Source organism: Ailuropoda melanoleuca, chromosome 14, assembly GCF_002007445.2.
Source record: "Ailuropoda melanoleuca isolate Jingjing chromosome 14, ASM200744v2, whole genome shotgun sequence".
Classification (NCBI taxonomy): Eukaryota; Metazoa; Chordata; class Mammalia; order Carnivora; family Ursidae; genus Ailuropoda; species Ailuropoda melanoleuca.
The window spans coordinates 43,210,269-43,235,894 of record NC_048231.1 but is presented as its reverse complement, the minus strand read 5'-3'; the positions used below and the strand labels follow the sequence as shown (position 1 = coordinate 43,235,894).

Genomic DNA, 25,626 nt, shown 5'->3' with positions numbered 1-25,626 from the left:
ATGATGCAGCAACCCCGTTCTTAGATAAACACCCTAAAGAAATCCCCACATGTGCACAAGGGGAGATTTGTATGAAAATGGTCATAGCAACATCATGCATGCTAACAAAAACCAGAAACAACTCAAATGGCCATCAACTGTAGAACAGGATAAAATTGGTACATTCATATAACAGAATATTCCACAAAACTGAAAGTGTATAAGCTCCAGTCTCACATGGATGAAACCCAAAATCATAATTCTCATTAAGATACATTAAGGATGTAAAAAATGAGGCTATAGACACGAAGAAAATATTCATGACACATATATCTGATGAAAGACCATATCCAGAATACTCAGAATAGAAAGTCAATTTAAAAAAAGGAGGGGGGCACCTGGGTGGTGCAGTCAGTTGTGTGTCTGACTAGTTTCAGCTCAGGTCATGATCTCTGGATCCTGAGACTGACCCCCACGTCGGGCTCTGCGCTCAACACACAGTCTACTTGGGACTTCTCTCCCTCTCCCTCACTGCCCCCACCCACTCATGCTCTCTCGTGCTGTCTAAAATAAATAAATAAATCTTGAAAAAAAATGTTAAAGTGATTCCAAAAGGCTAAAACTAGAGATGGACAAAGGTATCTCAGACAAATAGAAACAATAAAAGAGCACGGGTTAAAAATACAGATGTCAACAAAGTTGAATTCTAGCCAAAAAGCATTAGAATTGACAAACCCAGACACTTTGCCATAGTGAAAGCTGGAATTCACGATGAATATACGATTGTTTTGAATACTTATGTACTAAATGATGGAAACACCACCTTTATAAAATAGAAACTACAGGAAAAGCAAGGAATCACAGAAAAAACTCACCAATAATTGGAGAACATGATATACTACTACCCTTAGTACACGTCCTACCAAGTGGAAAATAATAAGTAAGGAGATAGAAGATTCCATGGGGTAAATATTATGGATCGACATGGAACTTTACACTCTGAAAACAGAGATTACACCTTCTCCTCAAATGCATGTGAACACGTGTAAAAATTGTATACTAGGTCACAAAGAAAACATCAGTAAGTTCCATAAAGAAGAAATATTATAAATATATCCTATGACCACAGAGCAGTTAAATCAGAAATTAACAAAATAAAAACTAAAATGTCCTCCCAACTAAAAATTTAAAGCCATTTATTAAACGACGAATTTTAGGTGAAAGGGGAAGTACTTAATCCATGAATTTTAAAAACGACAATGAAAAACACTCTAAACCAGAATTCATGAGATATATTTAAAGCTTTGACCAGAGGGTAAGTAGAGACCAATACCACTTATGAATATCATACAAAAATAGTAAATAAAATATTAGCAAACAAAATACAACATCAAATTAAAAGTCATACATGATGACCAACTGGAATTTATCCTTGGAATGCAAGGTTAGTTTTTTTTTTTAAGATTTTATTTTATTATTATTATTTTTAAAGATTTTATTTATTTATTTGACAGAGAGAGAGACAGCGAGAAAGGGAACACAAGTAGGGGGAGTGGGAGAGGGAGAAGCAGGCTTCCCGCTGAGCAGGGGGCCTGATGTGGGGCTCAATCCCAGGACCCTGGGACCACGACCAGAGTGAAGGTAGACACTTAATGACTGAGCCACCCAGGCGCCTCAGATTTTATTTATTTATTTGAGAGAGACAGAGCATGTGCGTATGAGAGAGAGAGAGAGCAAGTGAGAGAGAGCATGAGGCAGGGAGCAGAGGCAGATGGCGAAGCAGGCTCCCTACTGAGCAGGGAGCCCAACACGGGGCTCGATCCTGGGACCCTGGGATCATGACCTGAGCCAAAGGCAGATGCTTAACTGACTGAGCCACGCAGGTGCCCATAAGGTTAGTTTAATTAGGAAATCCATTAATGTCATACACCATGTTAATAAATCTATGGAGAGAAATCATATAATTTATCTCCATAGATGCTAAAAAAAAAAAAAAGCCTCTGACAACATTCAATACCCATTTTTTTTTTTTTTTTAGGGACAGAGGGAGACAAAGAAGAGAGAATCTTAAGCAGGCTCCATGCCCAGCATGGGGCCCAATCCTGAGATCATGACCTTAGCTGAAATCAAGAGTTGGACACTTACCGACTGAGCCACCCAGTTGCCTCTCAATACACTTTTTTTTTTAAAGATTTTATTTATTTATTTGACAGAGAAAGCGAGAGAGCACAAGCCCGGGGAGCGGCAGAGGGAGTAGGAGAAGCAGGCTCCCTGCTGAGCAGGGAGCCCAACCCAGGGTTCAATCCCAGGACCCTGGGCTGTGACCTGAGCTGAAGGCAGATGCTTCACTGACTGAGCTACCCAGGTGCACCCCTCAATATCCATTTTTTATTAAAACACTTAACCAGGGCGCCTGGGTCATTATTAAAGCACTTAACCTGGCTCCCTGCTCAGTGGGGAGTCTGCTTCTCCCTCTCCCTCTGCCCACCCCAACTCGTGCTCTCTCTCACTCTCTCAAAATAAATAAATAAAAGCTTAAACAAAACAAACCCCACCTAACCAGAGAGAGACTGATGGGTTTCTTAAAAATTATTAAAATACACACACACACACCTCCTTCTACAGTCAACACATTACTTTATGAAGAAATATTGGAGGTATATCCTCTAAGATCAAAATACCCAGTATCTATACTATTATTCAACACTGTACTGGAGGTTTAAGCCAATGCAATTAAATAAGAAAAATCAATTAAAGGCATATGACTTGGAAAAGAAAACATTAAATTGTCTTCCAGATGACATGATGATATATATGACAGCCTTAGATAATTAATAATAAAACAAATTCAAACGTTAAAAAAAATTAGTATAGTAGCAGGGGAAAAAAACTAACAGAACTTAATAGCTTCCATATGCACAAACAATAAACTGTTAGAGAAAACTCCATTCACAATACCAATTAGAAGATAAAATACCTAAGACATTTTTAAACTTTTGCATGTCAAAAGGGATAAAAATTCTAATATCTTTAGAATATACAGAAATCTTCAAAATTAAGGAAAGAAAGTCTAAAGACCAAATAGAAAATGGGCAAAAGATATGAATTCACATTCACAAAAACTGAAAATGGCCCTTAAACATATAAAAAGATGCTTAACATGACTCATGGAGAAATGTAAATTAAAACCACATTGACAGGCTTCTGGATCTGGCCAGGATGAAATAAGTTCACTATAGCCTCTCTCTCTGGCTGACTGCAACTAAAAACTCTAGACAAAATATAAAAAGCAATTACCTAAAAGCTCTGAAAAGTGAAAAATAACAGATTTTGGAGGCAAGCAAACCCCTTGGAGAAGTGACCTGTATGGGAATGATTTCCCATTTTTATTAGTATGTCTTGGGGCATTGCCTTGGGGTAGGCCCAGCTTGCACAGCTACAAGGCAGCAGTAGCTAAAACTTAGATAGACCAGTTTCTGGACAACTTTACAGAGAAAAAGTCTAAAGAATGTGAGAGGAAATCCCTGATGGTTTTTCTCTTCTCTCTCAGCACTGCCCCAAGAATGGGCCCTAAACGCAGAACTGTGTGGGAGAAGTGACTCTGAGAGAAACCTCTGTCTTTTTGGCCAGAGGAATCAAGAGAAGGGGATCCTGCTGGATGGAGTGTGTGTGTGGAGTTGGGGGGAGAATTGCAGAGAGGAAAGAGCTAAAGAAAAAGGTCTCTTAATTCTGTGAATGAACCCATAAAAGTCCCATGCTCACTACTGAATTTCATAAGCCTGGGATAGACCCAAAGGAGCCTCTCAAAAGCTTTGAAAATTGAAAAGAGATTAAAACCATAGCCCACACAGGGCAAGACAGAACTTGTGTGGCAATTCTAACTGGGTTGACTGCCTGCTGATACAAAACTCAACATTTTCAGAGGACCCCATGTAATATTCAAACAGGATATGTCTAGGATATAATACAAAATTATTCAACATACCAAGAACCAGAAAATGAGAGCAGTTCTCAAGGGAAAAGTCAACTTACAGATGCCAACCTCGAAACTATTCAGATGTTGGGAATATCAGATAAGGATTCTAAAACAACTTTTACAGTTATGCTCCATGAGGTAAAGGTAAACATACTTGAAATGAACAGAAGGAACATTCTCAGCAGAGAAACATGAACTAATTTTTTTAAAAAGGAAATTTCAAAACTGAGTAATACAATATTCGAAACAAAAAATTTCAATAATGGAATGGGAGATGACAAAGGAAAGAGCCAATGAACATAAAGCTTGGTCAACAGAAATGATCTAATACAAAATCGGAAAGAAAAGAGATTAAAATAAATGATTAGAACATCAGGGAGTTGTAGAATAACAATGAAAGGTCTGAGATTCATGTAACTGGAGTCTGAGAAGAAGAGAAAGAAATGGAGCAGGAAAATGACTTGAATAAATAATTGCCTGAAATTTCACAAATTTGGGAAGAGACAAAAATGTATACATTTAAGGACTCAATGAACCATAAGCAGGATAAAACCACATTCAAACACATCATTAAACTGCTAAAAAATAATAAAGAAAAAATCTTGACAGTGATGACACATACATAGGGAAATAATAATCTGAATTGGTGTGGATTTCTCATCAGAAACCATGAAAGCCAGCAGACAGTGGAATATCTTTAAAGTATTGAAAGAAAAAACTCTATATCCAGTAAATTCTCTTTGGGAATGAAGGCAAAAATAGATGTTCTCAGATGAAGGAAAACTAAGAGAATTTCTTGCCTGCAGATGTGGAATAAATACTAAAGGAGGTCTACAGCTCAAAAATAATGATAATCAGAAGGAAATGTGGAATTTCAAGAAGGCAGAGGAAGAGAAATAGTAAATATCCAGGTAAATATAAAAGACAAATTTTCACCTCTTAAGTGAACATGTATATTGCTAAAACGATAACACCATCTGGTCGGGTTTTCAATATGACAGCTATCACGTGAAGGCAGGAGGGTAAGAGGACCTATATGATTGTAAGGCTTCTATATTTTACTTGAAATGAAAAATAATATTAACCCTAAAAAGACTGTGAAAGATTGAGAACATACACTGCAATCTCTAGACGAACCATTAAAAACTTGTAATACAAAGAGATATAGCCAAAAAGCCAATAGAAAGATTTAAACAGAGTATTTGAAAACATTTAAATAATTCATAAGAAGACAGGAAAAAGGAGACAGAGGAACCAAAAAATCTGAAGAAAAAGGGAAAACAACAAAATAGTAGACCAAAATAGAATCATATAAATGATTACAATAAATATAAATGATCTCAACATGTCAATTATCAGATCTAACAATTATAACCTATTAAAAAAAAAAAGGGTGGCACAGTGGTTGAGCGTCTGCCTTAGGCTCAGGGCGTGATCCCGGCGTTATGGGATCGAGCCCCACATCAGGCTCCTCTGCTGTGAGCCTGCTTCTTCCTCTCCCACTCCCCCTGCTTGTGTTCCCTCTCTCGCTGGCTGTCTCTATCTCTGTCAGATAAATAAATTAAAAAAAAAATCTTTAAAAAAAAAAAGACCCAAATTAAATTATCTGGCAGAAACCCACTTTAAATATAAAAATAGATCAAAAGTAAAAAGGTGAAAAAGAATTACTATATATACAATAAAAGAAAGTTGGTTGGAGAAATATATTAATGTCACAGAAAGTAGGCCTCAGAGAAAGGAATATTGCCAGGGATAAGAAGGATACAAAAAATAAAAAGCATCCATTCATCAAAAAGACATAAGAGTCCTATATATGTATTCAGCTAACAACAGAACTTCAGAATGCATGAAGGAAAAACCGATGGAACTGAAAGCAGAAATAAACAAATATGTAATTATAGCTAAGATTTAAACTCCTCCTTAGTAATTAGCTGAATAAATGGCCAAAAAGTCATACAAAATCCTGACTAATACTATCTACCTACTTGACCTGGTTGACATTAAGAGAATACTCTACCCAAGAGAAAAAAACACATTCTTCTCAAATGCACATGAATATTCATCAAGATAGACCATATCCTGGGTCATAAAACAAAACCTTAAAAAATGAAGAAGAAACAAAAGCATACAAAATATGTTCTCTAACATTATAGAATTAACCTGGAAATTGGTAACAGAAAGGTAACGGGAAAATCTCCAGACATTTGGAAAATGAACAATATACTCTGAAATAATTGGTCAAAGAGGTCCCAAGAGAAATTAGAAAATATTTTGCACTTAATAAAAATGAAATAATCAAAATTTGTAGGATTCAGCTAAAGTGAGCATGGAGGAAAATATATAGCATTAAATGCCTACATTTGAGGGGCGCCTGGGTGGCACAGCGGTTAAGCGTCTGCCTTCGGCTCAGGGCGTGATCCCGGCGTTGTGGGATCGAGCCCCACGTCAGGCTCCTCTGCTATGAGCGCTTCTTCCTCTCCCACTCCCCCTGCTTGTGTTCCCTCTCTCGCTGGCTGTCTCTATCTCTGTCTTATAAATAAAATTAAAAAAAAAAATAAATAAATGCCTACATTTGAGATACCTGGCTGACTCAGTCAGTAGAGCATAAGATTCTTGGATCTCAGGGTCGTGAGCTCAAGCCCCATGCTGGGTGGAGATTACTTAAGGAAAAAAAAATGCCTACATTAGAAAAAGAATGGTCTCAAATCAATGATGTAGTCTGCACCTTAAGAAACTAGAAAAAGAGAAGCAAAATAAGACCCAAATCAAGCTAAAGGAAGAAATGATAAGGATAGAGCAGAAACAAATGAAATAGAGAACAGTAAAGCAATAGGGAAAGTCAATAAAACCAGAGATCGGTTCTTTAGAAAGATTCATAAAATTGATAAATCTCTATCTAGCCAGATAACTACAAAAAAGGGAGAAGAAACACACTATCTTCATGAAAGAAGGATTAGCACTCGAGACACAACAAACATTAAGGAAATCCTATGAACAACTCAATGGACATAAGCTTGACAATTTAGATGAGATGGGACTGAAGGCCACAAATGGCTAAAAAAAAAAAAAAAAAGGAACAAAACCTGACAAAACCAAGTGCTGATGGGAAAGGTGGAGCACAGAATTCTCATACATTATTGTTCATAAGAATGTAAAATGGTACAAGCATTCTGGAAAATGGGTGGGTAGTTTCTTATAGAATTAAATATACATGCATCATATTGCCTGGCAAACCTAACCCTAGATATTTATTCTGGAGAAATGAAAATTGATGTGCAATTTTGTACATGAATGTGTACAGTAGTTCTGTTCACATCGCCCCAAATGACCATCCATAGGTGAATGGAATACTCTTTTTTTTTTTTTAAAGATTTTTTAAAAAATTTATTCGACAGAGATAGCCAGTGAGAGAGGGAACACAAGCAGGGGGAGTGGGAGAGGAAGAAGCAGGCTCCTTTTTTTTTTTTTTTTAAAGATTTTATTTATTTATTCGACAGAAATAGAGACAGCCAGCGAGAGAGGGAACACAAGCAGGGGGAGTGGGAGAGGAAGAAGCAGGCTCCTAGAGGAGGAGCCTGATGTGGGGCTCGATCCCATAATGCCGGGATCACGCCCTGAGCTGAAGGCAGACGCTTAACCGCTGTGCCACCCAGGCGCCCCGAATGGAATACTCTTGAGCAATAAGGAACAAACTATTGAAAAATGCAACAACATGGATGGATCTCCAGAGAATTATGGTGAGTGAAAGGTTACATACAGTATGAGCCTAGTTATATGGCGTTCCGGCCCAACCAGGTAGAGAGCACAGGTGGGCAGTGGCTAGGGGCCAGGGGTGGGGGAGAGGCTGACTACCGAGGGGAAGCAGGAGGAAAACTCTGAGGTAATGGATCAGTTTCCGCGTTGGGATTGTGGTGGTGCTGCTGTGGGCAGGTGTTAAGACTCAATCTAAGTACATTTCATAGTAATGATCATATTAATAACAGATACTCATGAGTTCATACTGATAAAATGATTGAAGAAATAAATAAATGGGGGAGAGACAAATCTTGCATGCAGGAAAATTCCAAATAATTTGTGTAGATACAACGCCCTCAAGGATGTGGAGTAGAACTTCCACCCCTCATGAGGGGCCGCCCATACTGATTTCCTTCCTAAGAGGACAGTCTGGAAAGGGAGAGAAAAGACTAACTTTACAGAGAGGAAACCTGACAACCACTACCTCAGCCAGGTGACCAAGGCCGACATCAACAGTAATGTCATTTTGACAGCGTGTACCATTAATATGTGATGAGATGGTGCTTTATCTTTGAGGTCTGGCTCCAGAAAACCCACAGCCCCAGTCTAATCATGAGACAAACACGTTACATATCCTAGCTGAGGAACATTCTACAAAAGACCTGACGGGTACCCCATAAAACTGTCAAGGCTATAAAAATAGGGAAAGTCTAAGAAATGTCACAGCCCAGAGGAGACCAAGGACATCTGACAACTAAATGTAATGTGATGCCTTGGATGGCATCCTGGGACAGAAAGAGGACATTAGGTAAAAACTCAAGAATCTGAATAAATACGGACTTAAGTCAGTAATGACGTACCAATGTTGGTTCACGACTGTGACAACTGTACCATGCTAATCACATGAGATGTTAATAAGAAGAGAAAGGGCTCAAGCACGCTGCTGTGGACGTTAATGCACTGGGCCACTGCTCTCTTGGCCATTTTCTGGTTTGCTATTTTTCAAATAAAATATATTAGACAATATTGTGCTGTTTCTTCTCAAGCTACAGTCGACTGGATTTACTGCTAACATTATGAAAACCTAGTTTCGTGCTTAGACTATTCTGGCTTAGAGCCAATTTCTAAATCTACTTTAATGACAATTTTTAAGGGCTTTTCCCATTTAAAATAATTCACCATCCTACTTTTGCCCTCATAGAAATAGATTTAAAGGCATCCATTGTGCCCCTAATACGAGGTAGTGAGTATTCAGCTAAACAAATCAGCTGATGACTTTTACCATCATTATCACCAACCACCATGGTTGCTTCCACACCGCCATGGTTACTTCCAGAAGCAGAGCAGCACGCCGGGGAAAGGAAGAATGCTGATCTAACAAGACTGTTCTCCACCAGCCAGAACAACTCATTCTCTCCTTGAAGTACACAGCCATCCCAGTGGGAAGCCTCTGAATTGGCTGGTCCTCCAGGCTGGCAGGAACAGAGACCTACTCACTTTGTGATTCCGAGGCTACACCTGGAACCAGAAAGATGGTCTCTGGACAGGCCCATCCTCAACACTGTTTCATCTCCCTCCTGCCTTCCTGATCAGGACAGACTGCAGCAAGAGGCCCAGACTGGCCCTTCGAAGCTACATCACAGACATAGCGACCTGGGCAGTCCAGGGCAGGTCACTGGGAAGCTTTCTGGGGCTGCTGCTTCCCACCAGGGGAATGGAGGTCTGACCACTGCCCTCTATGGTCTTCGAAATGCAGGGAGTCCCAGGGGAGTCAGCAGATGCACGTACAGACATCAAAAACGAGCCTACAACTTAGGACAACCCCTTTCCAAGTAGTCACCCTGTCGCTGAGGCTCCTGGGGGTCAGTGTCCCATTCACAGCATTGGCTCACTACTCAAGCCAGGGGTGGGGGCAGCCCAGTGAGTGATGCCCAGGCCCCAGAGTGGTGGTCCTGCAATAAATAAGGCCAAGGGCACAGCCCCTTCCAGAAAGCCCAGACTATGGGGCGCCTCGGTGGCTCAGTCGGTTAAGCATCTGACTCTTGATTTCAGCTCAGGTCATGATCTCAGGGTTGTGAGATCAAGCTCTGCCCTGAGCATGGAGCCTGCTTGAGATTCTCTCTGCCCCTCCCCCCCTAAAAAACAAAACAAAACAATACAAAACCAGAGAGCCTAGATCTGCCCACAACAGCTTTAGGAAACATGTCCAGATGAGACAAGGGAAGGAATAAGCCTGCTGGAGTAGTAAGATCCCTATCCCGTTACCTGCAGCTCACGGCCACAAAGAACTGGACAGACTCCCTGGGCCAAGGAAAGCATGCTGCACCTCCCTGCTCAGGCCCCGTGGGCTGCCAGGCACAGGCCCAGCCTAGGAGGGACCAGGACGGGTCGGGCCAGTCCCAGCACCAGCCTGCGCCCATAGCACCCCTCCCCGGCCCCAAGCCAGGGAGGCAGGTTTGCCGGGGGTAACTCAAACTTCACAAAGAATCCATTCCTGGAATGGGGCTCCGTTTGGTGATTCGGAGTCAAAGGCGCACTTCATAGCTCCTTTCCAAACCCCGTGCATTGTCAGGGCCCTTTCCCCTTTGAAGCCTCGGTGAGTGATTGAAGCGTCTACTTTCTGAGGGGCAGATAGCACTGGGCCGGTAATCTGACTCTAAGCCTGGGGATAAAGGTAGTTTGTTTCCTCTCAGCCCGTCTGTCAACACCTCCTCAGTAATTAGCCCTAATTATTACCAAGGGCCAGCCTCCCATTCGGTTATTAAATCAGAAATAGTATCGTGGCCGGGCATCTGTCAACACCAGACTGGCGACCTTGGATTCATTGAATCCTCTGTCAGTATCCGTGGCTTCAAAGATGCAGATCCCAGGGAGGGGTTCCGGGGACGCAGTGCGGCCAGCCCCGCCTGGGAGGGAGGGCTGAAGGAGGGAGGACAGTGCTCCCAGCAGCCCTGCGCGCCTCAGAGTCCAGTGGGGAGGTGGGAGCCTGGACCCCCACCCGCCTTCCCCGGCAGCAAGTGCACACCCCAACTGTGGCCATCCCCACCTCTCCTGGTGACGGATGGAACTGTGTGTGCACAGCGCGGGGGTAAGGGGGTATAAAGAATGCCCCCCAGCAGCCCTTCCCCTGGGGGACCGAAGGCCAGCCCCAGGCCTGCCTGCCTCTGGCACAGCGGTGTCCCGGAGCAGCAGGTGATGGTGGCCTGAGGCTCAACAGGTTCCGTGCTGTTTCTTGAGCGTACAGGGAAAACAGCCAAGCCCAGCTGCCAGGAGCCCCCTGTGAGCTCCGAGTACAGCCAGGGCCTCTCCCCATGGGCCAGAAAGTCCACAAAACAGATCTGGGGGACAGCTGTAGAAACACAGACTTCTGTGGCAGAGTCAAGTGCGGCACTCCTGAAGGCCCTTGGGGGACAGACTGACACCACCTCCATCCCCGGCCTGAAGCTTCTTGTTCTGCCCAAGAGCTGCAAATCATTCTCTCCGTAACTTGGAGACCTTCTGCTACTGCAAAGCTCACGCATTCCTGGCTCCTCTGAGGGGGAAGGTGCCCCGTCCAGGAAGATTCACGACCTTGGCAGAAGTGTCCCAGGCCCTACAGAAGCTCCTTTCCTGCAGTAAACCCAGCAGTGCCCCACACTGTGTCTAGACATTCATCCCGTCAGGTCTGCGAGCACCCCTTCTGGAAGGGCTCCACCGTGTTTGGAGGAGAGGGCAATGGAGGCAAAGTTACAGCCACACCCCCTGGGACCTGGCTCCTCTGCAGGGGTCAAGGCCCACGTGGTATGATGGGTACCGAGGCAGAGGTGAGCACGGCGCTCCCCGCCACGTGCCTGCTCTCCCCCACCACACCACAGCCTGCTGGCTGCTCAGCCAGTGCTCCCACGCCGGCAGGGCCACTGCGCTGGGGCAGCAGGAGTGAGCCTCACGGACAAAGGCACAGTGACGTCTGACAAACCAGCAGCTGCAGTGTGTGAGGTGTGGCCGTGTGCCCCACGGCCAGCAGGGGCTTCGGAGCTGGGCCACTGAGGCCAGCAGTCGCAGACCTCTGCTTGGGACAGGGGGACACGCCAATCTTGCTAGACTGAAAGGAAATGCCAGGGCGAGGGGCTGCTGGGGGGCAGAGGCAGGCAGGCTGGGCAGGCAGGGCCGCTCCATAAACGGGCACCTGAAGCTGCGGCTGAGGACGCCCATCACCCCCAGGAGCAGGTCCAGGGAGCCTGGCAAGATGGCAGGAAGGAAGTCCAACTCGGGAGCATTTTCAGCCAGCCCGCCCGCACACTTACAGGCAGGGGTGGGAAGCCAGCCAGGCCAGCAGCAGTTTTGTCCCTGGTGAAAACACGGAAAAGCTCGTTGTTTTACAGGAAGTGTGACCATTCCCACGCGCCAGTGCCAGCCTCTGGGGCCCACTCCGCCATGAGATCTGGTCCACGGCAGCCAGCTGCCCAGTGCTGATGACAGCACCCAGACGACTCTCACCGTGGGCATGGAATGGGCCAATCCGCATGGGCCTAGGGCCCAGGCAGTTCCTGAGAACTTGATCCCACTTGGAGAGGGGGTCTGTAACCATGGTGGTGGTGATACACTTTCTGACAAGGGATCCGTGTTTGCTCCTGCGACAAAGGCTGCCTCAGGCAGGGGAGTCCCCCCACCGATCTAACACACACACTCACCGATGTGCAAATTATGGGCCCACAGATACACCGCATGTTCACAATGGGCTGTGGGGTCTGTGCAAACACATGTGCACAGCCACTGGCACTAACAGCCACTGGCAGCGCCCGATCGAAGCCTTGGGGGAGGGAAGGATCAGGGACAGTGATGGTAGCCCTGAGGGGCTTGCTGCCTCCGAGCACATGCAAGGCAGAAATTCTCTCCATTACACAGGCAGCAAAGGAAGCCTTGCAAAAGTTCAGCAACTTGTGAGGGGTGGAGGGGGACGGAGGGGGACGGGGGCATGGGACATGATGAGAGGGACCAGGAGGCCACCGTGGGCTTGTGAAGCAGGTACCTGGAGCGGGGTGGGAACACAGGGGCAGAGCCGCACTGGCCCCGGTTTACCCTCCTGGCCACCACCATCCATGGCTCCCATTTGCACCCTGATTTTCTGGGGGAGGAACACAGGGTCTTGGTGGTGGGAAGGCTGGCTGCCACGCCCTACAGGATAGCACACTGGATCAGGTACCTGGCCATCCCACGCTTCCTGGATTCCCCTACCGGGCAGGCCCACGCAAGCCGCCCATCTCCCCACCTGCGGCCTTCAGAAAACCCTGGCTATGGTGCAGAAGCGTCAAGGTGAACGACATTCTGCACCCAGGACCCCACGGGGCATGAGCTGTGGCACTCCCGGTGCTAGGCATCCCTGCACTGACCATGAAGCACCTGCACTTTGCCAGCTGTACGGCAGAGTGTGGGCTCGCTGTCAGCCCAGACCCCGTGCTGCTCAGGCACATAGGTGGAGAGCAGCCCAGGATGTTCCTCTCCACTGTCCGCACTGGCAAGTGGATGAGTGCCCACCACCCACAGGCCCCAGCCCTGGCTGTGCACACCTGAGGCCAGGAGAGAAGGAATGGGCTGCCAAGGGCACCCTGCAGGCCAGGGGCTCCTCCCAGACTCACCATTAACACCCTTGTAACAGAGATCGTGTTGCCCATTTACAAATGAGGACACCACAGCCCAAACAGAAAGTGAGCTCAGGACTTCCTCTGTCTGGCACCGCACACAGAGTCTACCAACACGGTGGCCCCAGGATCAGGACTGACCACCGCTGGAGCTGAGCAACGGACAGGCCACGGTCCACTGTACCATCCTCTCCACATCTGTGTTTATGACATGTGTTTTTAAAACTAGCCAAGACAACTTAAAGAACAAAGTGTCAGTGGTGGGGACGGGCAGGTGGGAACATTTCTCTACCAAATAGTGAAGACTAACTATAAAGCTAGATCATTGCTAGAGGACAGCCCAGACAAGAGAGCCAGGCATGCATGAGAAAGATGGCACCATGGACAGGCTGGGGCAGCTGGGCATCTTAACCTGGGGTGGGAAGGTCCGCACCCCGTGGGGAAAGGGTCCTCTACTCATTAGGGAAGGATAGGTCACGCTGTGGAAAACACAAGCCCCCAAACTCAGCGGCTCCACACCTCAAAGAGATTCCCACTCCTATTCTACGTCTGGTGCAAGGGGGGTGGAGGGGCCCTGCCTGTCACTGGCTATCTGATGACCACGGCAGAGCCCCCTGCAAGCCATGCCATGAGTCATGAGCCGACTTGAGAGTCAATGTAAAAGGCAAAACATGAAAACTGGGAAATACAGGGTAGTGTCTTTGTACCCTCAGGCAGGCAAAGATTTCTGAAATAAGAGAGTTCCCAGCATGTTCTGCTGCTGTGGCCTGGAGGGGCTCTATACCCCACCACTCAGCGATGCCCAAAGGGTGCTCACCATAGCACTGTTGGAAATTGTAAAAATGAAAAACAAGAAATGCATCTTGGGCATTATTATGGGCAAATTGTGTCCCCCCCCCCCCCGCCAAATTCACATGTTGAAGTTCTAACCCCTATCCTCTCAGAATGTGAGTCTATTTGGAGACAGGGCCTCTAAAGAGGAAATTAAGGTTAAATGAGGTCATATGGGTGGCCCCTAATCCAATAGGACTAGTGTCCTTCTAAGAGGAAATTAGAATGGACAGGCACAGAGAGACAACCATGTGAGGACAAAGGGAGAATATGGCCATCCCAAGCCAAGGGGACAGACCACAGGAGAAACAACCCTGCCAGCACCTTGATCTTGGGCTTCCAGCCTCCAGAACTGGAAGAAATACATTCTGCTGTTTAGGCCCCACTGCCTTAGTAAGCTCACAGGCATCTCTTCACCGGTACTGATGCAGGCCTGCCCCCACTCCGGCGACGGCTGCACTGTACGAGCGCCAGGTTCCCGGTCCCCGTGCTGATGGTCCCACCCCATGGGGGGATTAGCCGCTCATCCCTCAGAACTCAGGTGTAGTCTGGCAGCTGCCTTTGGCCACAGTAACGGAAAAGGAGTGATAAGTATCACTTGTGGTTCACTGTGGTCTTTCCCCTGCCTCTGTGGTTGTGGAGAAATGCATCCAGTGAACTCCTGTCAGCACAGGTCCTCTGCAACGGGCAGGGGGCACCCCAGCTGGTCTGGGACAGGTGAGTAGTGAGACGTGGGAGGTTTTTACCGCAGCACAATCTGGCTCATCCTGATTGATGCGACAGGACAACAGCCCTGTGTACCTCACTCCGTACTACAGGACCTTTGGGCTGTTTCCAGCTTCGCAGTGAGTGCCCACTAGGCACTTGGCAGGGCTCAGGCCCCTGCACAGGCCTTATCTCATTCGATCTTCCCACCGCCTTATGAGGTCAGGTGACACCAAGGACCATGAGCTTGCAAGTGGAGGCACGATGTGACCAAGTGCGTGCTCTGAAGCCCCACACTGAGGAAGAACGGCCCCTGCACATTGGGAAATGGCCAGTCTGTGTGCTTAGAAATGTTACGTGGCTGAACTGTAGTATTTGATATTCCCACCAACAGTAAGAAAAAGCCTATCTCTCTATACTTTCAGCAATTCTGGATATCTACAACTTTTAAAGTTCTGGGATCACAGGAAGAAAAAAAATATTCACCCATACTTCCCCGTAGTACTCTTATGGTTTTTTAAATATTGAAATCTTTAATCCATCCGGAGTGGAGCCTGGCACAGAGTGAGGTGGGTATCCAGTTTTACTATTTTCCAGATGGCTAACCAGTTGTTCCAACTCCTTTTACTGAATAATCCATTTCACCCCCATTAATTTGAAACAATACCTTTAGCATGAACTAAATTCCTGCGTTTATTTGGCTTTATTTCAAAGTTCTCTATTCCCCTCTGTTCATCCATCCACACCAATTCCAAGTACTTTCATTGCTGCAGCTTTATAAAAAGTTCTGTCTCTCATAGGACTATAGGATGTTAAAATTTTCTGGTGTTAAAATTTTCCTTGGAGACATATACTTTAAAAACCCTTCCATAGTGCCCACTGTGTCCTACGTTTAGGAAATACAATCTCCAGGTTATTTCCAAAGCCAAGTATGGGATGATCCATTAGGCAGACCCCAGCACGTCGGCCAGACTCTGAGCACAGCCAGCAAACCCTGCCAGATTGTCCTGCTCCCAGAAGCAGCCTCCTCTAGCTTCACACCTGTGGGTGAAGAGCCGGGAGCAGCGAATGACCAAGGAGCCTCCTCCCGTCATGCATGTCAAGCATGGCAGGGCCTCCTGTCCTGGTTCTCTGTGTTCCTTCTAACCCCTCAGAACGGAAAAGCAGCTAGGTCATTGCATCTGCCCAAAGACAGGGCACAGCATTGGCTGCCAATGAGACTGTCACTCTGCAGCACCATATGCACTGCGTCTGCAAGGCCAGGCCGAAGCCCTCCCTCCTCTCCTGATCCCACCCTCAAGGGCACCCAGGAACTGGCAACCTTACCTTTGTCATAAAGGCCCTGCCCTCATTTCTTTTCCTTTGTCATGAGAACCCAACCACAATGTGACCCATTTTCCAAATGAAAACACAGGTCATCTGACCTCTCCACAGATCCTCTTGGGCCTGCCTTGGGCAAGTTGACCCTCATATGCCAGACTACAAACCAAGCTGGCAGGAGCTGCCTGGGGCCCAAGGGAGATGGCAATGGGGTGGGAGTGGGGGGTCAGAAGGGAAGATGGCAATCTTGAGCTGAAAGGGATTCACTTCAAGTCCGCTAAATGTAGATGAGAAAGGTGCCCTGTGCAGAGGCCAGCAAGAGAGGGGATGTCAACTAAGTGACTGGGCCATCACCCCAGAGAGCAACCCCAGATTCTATTGTCAGAGACATCTTACCAACTCAAAAGATATGGCCAACAATATCAGACCCACTGGCAGGCCAGGGGGTGGGGGTGGGAAACAGTCTCAGCTGGGTCTGAAAAAGGAGGGTCCAGACCTGAGCAACAGCGTGGAGGGGCAGCAGTGCGTCTGGGGCTGGGTTACAATGTGCAGGGATTTTCCACACTTGATCAGAATCGAGGCTGCACGGTGATTTCTTCTGTTAGCTTGCCTGTTTGCTTTTAGGATTATATCAGCTTCCCACTTACTTCTAAGACTTGCAACTGTTTTATTTACAAGGCATCTGGGCCTTAAAATAGCTCACACATAAAACCATCTGAACCCAGAGCCTTTTAAAGTGATAATTACTAAATAAAATAATCCCAACAATGTCTATTTTATTTAAAAATTTTTATCAGATGTTTCCTTATTTCTAATTTTTCTCTAAAGTAACTAGTTTTAGTAGCAGTTCACATTTCCACTTATTTTTTTCTTCCTACGTTCCAGGAAAGTGTTGTTTCCACAACGGTAAAACTGAAGGGCCTTGACGTTCTTATCTAATTGTCCCTCTGGGTAGGTGCACTGTACCCATCCTGTCTTAAAGTTGGCTTAAGGGAGCTTCTCAGCTCTCATTATTAGAAAACCCATCCTTGTACAGAACAGGTCTTTCTTCATTCCAATCCTCTGGCCCCTGGGCCTCACCGCTCTGGTCTGCTGCCTGTTCCTCACGTCACCTCCAGCTCTAGGAAGTCAGTTCTCCAAACCACACTCTACCTAACAAGCCTCCCCCTCCCACATATTCAGCCTAACTCCTTCCTTCAACCTGACTCTTCGATTCTCAAAGCGCCCACCAGAAACCACACCTCCAACACCGACCTACAGTAGTCATGGCTAGGGCCTAGCCTGTTCCCAACAGAACCAGCAACAGCGTTCCTGCCAACAAAACAAGAGCTCTGCTCATCAGCAGCCACCACACCACAAGCTGAGCCATGGGTCAACATTATGTTTAATGAGCACCAAATTGTGTACCAGGGACACAAAGCTGATCAAGATGGAGCCCCTGACCTAGAGGCTCACAGTCTACCCAAAGATACAAGTCATGCATAGTGCTATGGTTTAAGTGCTGAGTCAGCAATGTGCGAGAGCAGGCAGGGAGGCAGGGACTGCTAAAGAGCAGAAAGTGGGAGGGCACATGGGCAAAGGCACTGAGAACAGAAATTCATGCCAACTTCTGAAGAAAACCAGGTACAACCAGAATGTTAATATACGAAAGGGGAAAATGCCTGACACTGAATTGAGACTGGCAAGGAGGCCTGTAACTCACCTTCCTAGCTGGCCAAGGCTGCTGGTAAACCCATCGGGAAGCATCCTTCTCTGCCATCCCACTCATACTAAATGATCAAAGTGGCTGCCTCCTCCATGCAGCCTTAAATTCCAGCCCAGAGGAGACAGGTCACAGGGAGCCAAGATGGGGAAGGAGGACAAAGTAGAGACACCATCCAGGGACAGAACCAAACAGGGCTGACATGGCAGACCTAGTCTGGTCTAGCCAACATTGAACAAAGGGGTCCCGGGAGTGGAGTGGTTATAAAGACATACAAATATCTGATGAGGACTGCTGTATGAAACTCTGTCCAATCAGTGGAAATGCAGCTGAGAACCTACAGGGAGACAGCTACTGGGCCACTGGGGAAGTCAGGGGATGACAGGCACAGCACAGAGCCCAATATTCTGCTAGAACAGGAGGTGGGGTGGTGAGGGGGACAAAAGGGCTGTTTGTGCTAAGAGCAGAGCCCAAACAGGTATACCTCCTGCCCAGCAATAAAACAAGTGGATAAAGCAATATCTGGGAAGGCCACCCTGTCCTGCTGGGGGGCTGTGGGGTTCCTCAGCTACGTAGGCCATTTCATCACAAGGAGCACTGCTGCATCTGCCTAGGCTATGTGCAGAATCCGGGGCTGTGGAGTGGGGAGTGGGAGAAACTGCTAGGTCTCCTGGGACCTCTGAGATGTCCGCCACCCACTATGGGGTACCTAAGGATGTCTTCTGGTCTACCTCTTGTCTCAGAAACCTCCTCCTCTGTCTTCTAGGGTTCTGGACACTCTGGTGGAACTGGATTTGGTTTCTGGGCAGGTAGGTTAACAGATCCTGAAAGTACAGGGACAGGTGAAGGGGTCACCTCCCCTGGCTGGGACAAGGCTGGCCCCACACGACCAGGATCAGTGTTGCATGCAGAACTAGACAAGGTGTGGGACTCCACAGACTCAGGGCTATTCTCCTTGGCCCACTGCTGTTCAGGGGAGTATTTCTGGATGTAGAGTTGGAACTACAAACAGTAGGTGTGGCCACAGCAACTGGAACAGCACCCATGTTGAGCGCCAGGGCCTCTGAGAACCTAGCTAAGTACTGCCTCACCATAGGCAGCTGCAGGGCCACTGGTGGCTGGCTTGAGGCAGGGAGCAAGGTGCTACAGCAATGGTACTCAGTAAAACTGTTCGGGTCTTGAACAACTTCCTTGAGATCCTGGCAGAAGAGCCCATAATCGTCAGGAAGGGGCAGGTCCCCGTTGAGGTAGGGGGCTGCCCACGCCCAGGCTCAGCCCATCAGGTGCTCTAGGATCTTGAAGATGCAGGTGAGGTTGTCCTGACAGTGCTCAAAGCAAAAGGACATATCGGTCCCGAAGCCATGGGGAGCCATCAAAGGTGCATGGGTGTGAGACTGGCACCCAGTGGAAGTCCACCCTGGGGGCCATGGGCCAGGCACGTGCAGAGCCGGGGGCCCCCTTTCTGTGGGTTTACCGCCGGAAGGACTAATGGCCGTGCTCTTCTGCTCCATGGTTGTATGCACACACACACAGGGTCCCCACAGCAGGGCCACTCAATCCAGGGATCCACAAGGGAGGGCATACGTGACCCCAGGAGAGACCTGGTCCATCTGCTGCCAAGGGTGTACGTTGGTGTAACTGGCTGCCGCCCAGATGGGATTGCAAAGGCCCTGCCAACGGCCCTGGCCAGGTGGCATTCAGGGAACAGAAGGGAGTTGCCACACCAACTATAAGAGGAAAGAGGAAGAAAGAGGCACTGCAGGGAGGGTGGGCATGATACAACAGGACAGAGATGGGCTGAGAAGGGGTGTGGCAAACCCACGCGTTCCAGGCAAGTGCTGAGGGTCAGAGGAGCTGACAGCTGTGGCCTCAGGAGCGCTGAGAAGAGCTGATGGGACTGTCAGACGCAGGCCATCATCCAAGGCAATCTGTCCAAAAACAAGGTGGGGAAGAGCGGGAACTAGGCCCAACCATCTCCACTGTGCTGCAAGAGGAGGCAATAAGCAGGCAAACCCCAGGAACCCAACTAGGAGCTCTGAATAGAAGGAGGGCGCAGGAGGCGGGCCTGGGAGGTCTGAGAAGGTGGGCAAACGCCACCTGTGATGTTTCATGGGCATGATGGCAGATGCTGTCAGTCCCAGGAGAAGGAGAGGGGGCCAGATCAGAACCCCCAGGGTTTCCTTGGATGGCCTGGCTGGCTCTCAGGGAGTTTCTGGACAACAACAGTAGCAACCTTTTACTGACTACTCTGTGCCAAACGCTAACCCCCGATGAGGCTGGTACTCTCATCGAACCAGAGGCACAGTGGTGAGTGAAGTCATTTGTCTGCGGCCACACAGCACCCACCAGTAAGTGATGGAGGCAGCTGAACCTGGCTCTAAAGACCACAGCTTAGCCACCACACATCACCATGCTGGTTATGAACTACCCTTCAATCCAACGAGGAGTCCCCTAGTCACCTCAAACACAGACTGTTTTATAAGTAGACCGTGTCACAAGATCCTTTAACATCAAAGCACTAGGAGCTTGGAAGGTCTGCCTTTATGCCCAACAGAAGTCGCGGGACCGCTATTCTCTGTGCCCTCCAGCCTCCCCACCCACGCTTTCCAGACTCACCTCACCACTCAGAGTACAGCCTTCTGGCAACATCACCAACCCCGAACACCACCTCCCTGCTTCCCCATTCCTGTCAACAGCCCAGCACCCAAACCCCCACGTTTAATCCCACTTGCTACGTCTTCTTTCGCCACCCCAAAGTCACTCCTGTAAAGGGCCTGGAGAGCAGTGGTCATCAACCCTGAGCAGCCCAAAGAGCCCTGAAGTGGAAAGGGAGGCTGCAACCATCACCAGATACAGTTCCCTTCCAACGCCAGGAGCCCTCTCAGGCCACCTCCTCAGTCTCTCTGCAAAGGGAGGTCCACTTATAGCCACGGCAGAACACACTCTGCAACCTCCCCACACAGACCTTAATGGTCCATCAACTCATCATGTCGGGGCACCACGGCCTGCACACACCTTTGTGCATAGTTGCCCATGTGTTTATCTCTCCTATCCCCATCAGAGTGAGTTCCTCCAGGGAGACACAGTTCTGCTGGCCTTTCTGCTGAGCACCTCCCAGGGTAGCCTGCAGCACTTGAACCTGCTAGGGCCACCAGTACCTACCTTTGCCAGCCAAGCATTCTGGAACCTTTCAGGTACAGCTCTCCCTCTGTGGGGTTCTTCCACCTGAAAGCCCCTCCCATCCTAACACAGGAAAAGAATATGCTACAGCCTGCCAGCAGCAGTGGCCCAAGGGGCAGCACACAGATGCAGTTCACCTTTGAGTCCAGTTCAGTTCCTCATTGAGTTCTGAAACCAGTGACTGCGAACCACACCCTAGCTCCTGCCACCAATCTGAGGTTAAGTACTAGGCTGCACGCAAAAACCACATCCCATGCCCAGGAGACAGTGCACACTACCCAGGTCTCTGTCCAGGCTTCCTCCCAGTCCCAAACTCCCACCCCCAATCAGAACCCTAGCTGTCCCTTGCCTGCTCATCAACATGCCTGGGTGCCCTCTGCAGCCTGAGGAAGAGGCTCCCTTGCTCCAACCAGCCAGTTCTGCTTGGGCCTGAACTTTCCTAACTCTGGGTCTCTTAACACTCAGGGGCCTTGGCTACCACTCTGTTGACCTCTTCTCTCCCCACCCTAACACGAGGAATTTGTGCCCTTCTCCTGGACTGCACAGCGCTCTACTCAAGGAGCACGTACCGGGACGAACGCGCATTTTTTTCCGCAAAGCCAAAAAGCACCGCGAACGCTGGAGCGTTCTCAGCTCCGAGGAGACCAAGGGCCCCGGGGGGTAGAGTAACTTGCCCAAAGCCTCATAGCAAGTGGAGGGCAGACCACTGCACCACCCCTCCCGCAAACGCCATGCAGGAAACCGCCGGGAATGAGCTCACAGGTCCCACTGCAAAAAGCAGCCGACCTACCTGAGGCTGCGCGAAGCGTCTGTGAAAAGGGTCCACGAATCTGCGGCTGGAGACTGCTGACCGGTCTCCCTCCCACGGCGAGAGTCCAAGTGCCACCTAAAAAGTGCAGAACAATATCGACCGCCGTGAGGCGAGGCGAGGTGCGGAGGCGACCTCCGAAGACCGCGGGAACCACCCGAAAATGATTCCAGGATCCCCCCAGCCCGCGGCGCGGACCGAGAAACTGAGGCTTGCCGTTCGGAAAGGCAACTGGGACCCAGTCCGGGGACTGTGAGAGCTTCTCTGAGGACTGGGAGTTAGGAAGCGATGCAGGGGCGGGGGCCCCAGCAGGCCGCTCGGGTTCCGCCGCCCCACCGACCCTCCGACCGAAATGAGCGACTCCCGTGCGGACCCGCGCTGCGCTCACAGGTCGAACACGCCGCACAGCCACGCCCCCTGCGTGCGCGCAGCCGCCCCATAAGTCCCACGCTAGCTTCCCAGCAGGGCCGCGCCTGCGCCCTGAGCCTTGGGGCCTAGGGCCGCGCAGGCGCTCCCAAGTTCTGCCACCGCGGTGGCGCGGCGCGGGGCGTCATGGGAGCGCGCTCAATCCGGCCGCGCGCGTAGTACCTGGAGTTGTTGGGCCGCGTTCGCAGGCGTGGGGCGCCCAGGGCTGCCGGTGTCCCACAGGCAGACGTGAAACGCGCTGGGACTGAGGAACGGATAGCTGGAGGGAGGGGCCGGTCATCCAGCTGGCTACCCCAGAGATGTTTGAGCCGTTGCCACTGCCCTCCATCAGCTGGCACTGGGGCGCTACTGAACGTCAGAAGGGATGCTGGGGACAGAGGGCATCAGGGAGGGTTTGGGCGTAGAGGGGCAGTAGCGTTCCCATGGAAAGTGCCTCTCACCACCCAGTGCCTGGTTCTACATACCTCCGGCCCAGGAGCGAGAGGGCAGGGCAGGGCTGGCAGTGAGGACTCCCCACCTGCGTGCCTAGGGGAGTGGGTGGGTTTGTGCTGCCTGCCCTGGTCGAGGCTGGACCGAGAGAGGGCAATGAGGGCAGGCTGCCAAGGCCAAGTTTGCTGCCCAGGAGTGACACGCGCAGTCAGCACCCAGAGACTTTGCAAAAGCAAGTGGAGCATGAGGTTGGGTGCTTCTCGCGTGCACCCCCCCCATGTCTCTTCTCTCCCTGTGCTTAAGGTGCCTAGCCAAGAGGTGGGAGAGGCTGCCGGCCCCCCAGCCCAAAGACCAAATACCCTGTGGGCCAAGGACCTGGATGTAGGCCAGAAGTTTTTAGGGCCATCAGCATCCGAATTCACTGGAAAAAGATGTTTCTCAAGGCGAACACACACACGTAAGAAACCAGCTCCCTTTCTGCCCTGGTCTAGTGACTCCTTTCATGAAACCATCTCTGAAATGTAATCTGCATTTACACCCAAACTCACTCTCTTTGATCTTTGAAACGCGAATCAAAGATCACATTGTACCTTTACTTGGGTCTGTGGGGCTTTCAGCCGCCTCCGCCAAAAATAATAAAAGTGGCACCCAGCCAGGAAACGCCTCCTTGAAGTGTGAATGAAACTTGTATTTTTCGGTTGTATCTTTCCTAATTGACCTGATAATTTAAACTTCCTGCCTCAAAGGAGAGGGGGAGTTCCTGACAATTTGGCTTACCTCAGGCAGTAGGCAGCTCAGGCCAACTCAAGGCCGGTCAGCGGAGAGCAGGCAGTAGGCTTGTGTAAAAAACTAGTCCAACCCTGCCAGGCTATCAAAAATTACCGTTTTTTATTCAAATCGCTTTCTTTCATTCAGGCCATCTATATAAATATAGTTGTTAATTGTGGTAAAATATATATAACAAAATTTACCCTTTTAAAACCATTTCTAGGTGTACAATTCAGTGGCATTATGTATATTCACACTGTTGTGCAACCTTCACCAGCACCCATCTCCAGAACTTTTTCATCACCCCAGTGTGTACCCATTGTGTACACAGAAACTGTACCCGTTCTAATTCCTCACCACTACCTCTGTGCTAGCCTCTGGTAACCTCTATTCCACTGTGTCTGTTAATTTACTTATCCTAGGTACCTCATATCTAAGTGGAATCATAAATTATTTGTCATTTCACTTAGAATAATGTTTAAGAGGTTCGCGGTGTAGCACCTATCAGAATTTTTGTTCCTTTTTAAGGCTGAATAATATTCAATAATATGTACATACCACATTTTGTTTATCCATTCAGCTGTTGATGGCCACTTGGGTTGCTTCCATCTTTAGGCTACTGTGACTAATACTGCTATTACCATGGGCGTCCAAGTATCTATGTGAGTCCTGCTTTCAGTTCTTTTAGGTATATTCCTAGGAGTGAAATGGCTGAATCATATGGTAATCCTATGTTCAACTTTTTGAGAAACTGCCAAACTTTTCCATAGCAGTTGCATCATCTTACGTTCCCACCAGCAATGCACAAGGATTCCAATTTCTCCACATCCTCACGAACGCTTATTCTTTTCTGGGTTTGTTTGTTTGTTTGTGGGGTTTTTTGATAATAGCCATCCTAATGGGTGTGAAGTGGTATTGCATGGTTTTAATTTTAGCAATGAGTGACATTCAGCATCTTTTCATGTGTTTATTGGCCATTTGTTTATCTTCTTTGGAGAAGTTTCTGTTCAATCCTTTGCCCATTTTTTAATTGGGTTTTTTTCTTTTGTTGTTGTTGACTTGTAGGTGTTCTTTGTAGATTTTGGATATTAATCCCTCATCAGATATATAATTTGTGAATATTTTCTCTCATTCTGTGGTTTATCTTTTCAGTCTCTTGATGGTTTCCTTTGAGGCACAAAACTTTTAAATTTTGATAAAGTCAAATTACCCATCTTTTCTTTTGTTATTTTGGCATCATATCCAACTCATTGCCAAATCCAGTGTTGTGGAAATTTTCCCCTGGTTTTTTCTTCTAAGAGTTTTATAGTTCTAACCCTTATGTTCAAGGTCTTTGATCCATTTGAGTTATTTTTTATATAACTTGGTTTAAGATAAGGGCCCAACTTCATTTTTTTGCATGTGGATATCCAGTTTTCCCAGCATCATTTCTTCAAAAGACTGTCCTTTTCCCATCGAATAGTCTTGGCACCCTTGTCAAAAATCAATTGACAGTATAAGCATTGGTTTATTTCTGGGGTATCTATTTTATTCCATTGGTGTCTATGTCTGTCACTATGTCATATAATCTTGATTACTATAACTTCATAATAAGTTTTGAAATCAGGAAGTTTGAGTCTGATTGCACTCCTTTTTTCCAAGATTATTGTGGTTATTGAGTGTTCTTGAGATTCCATATGAATTTTAGGTTGGGTTTCTCTATTTCTGCAAAAGAAAAAAAAAACACTGTTGGAATTTTGATAGCGATTGCCTTTAATCTGTATAATATCACTTGGTATGGTATGGACATTTCAATAATATTAAGTCTTCCAGTCCATGAGTACAGGATGGCTTTCCATTTATTTAAGTCTTCTGTAATTTCTGTCAGTGATGTTTTGTAGTTTTTAGTGTGCAAGTCTTTTGCTTCTTTGGTTAGATTTATTCCCATATATTTTATTCTGCTTGATGTTATTATAAATAGGATTGTTTTCTTAATATCCTTTTCAGATTGCTCATGGTTGGTGTATAGAAATGCAGCCTGTTTTTGTGTGTTGATCTTATATCCCGCAACTTTGCAGAATGTATTTATTAGCTCTAGCAGTGGTTTTGTGGAATCTTTAGAGTTTTCTACAAAGATCATGTCACCTGTGAACAGAGATAATTTTACTTC

The 25,626-nt window shown here is 47.7% G+C and overlaps 1 protein-coding gene across 8 annotated transcripts in view; it reads right to left on the bottom strand.

The window, feature by feature from the left end:
• The window catches only part of GNB1L (G protein subunit beta 1 like), a 60,610-nt gene extending 38,306 nt beyond the window's left edge, over positions 1-22,304 (bottom strand). For 2 of the 8 annotated variants that reach the window (XM_034642321.1, XM_019801117.2), the window contains exons 1-3: positions 22,053-22,236; positions 21,837-21,932; positions 19,689-19,794 (exon numbers count right to left, since the gene is read on the bottom strand). The gene's annotated coding sequence lies outside the window, so the exon portion shown is untranslated. Of the gene's footprint in view, positions 1-19,688; positions 19,795-21,836; positions 21,933-22,052 lie in introns of all 8 variants that reach the window. The other 6 variants (XM_034642322.1, XM_034642325.1, XM_019801123.2 and 3 more) reach the window with 6 other exon arrangements.
• Between the last annotated feature and the right edge of the window lie 3,322 nt (positions 22,305-25,626).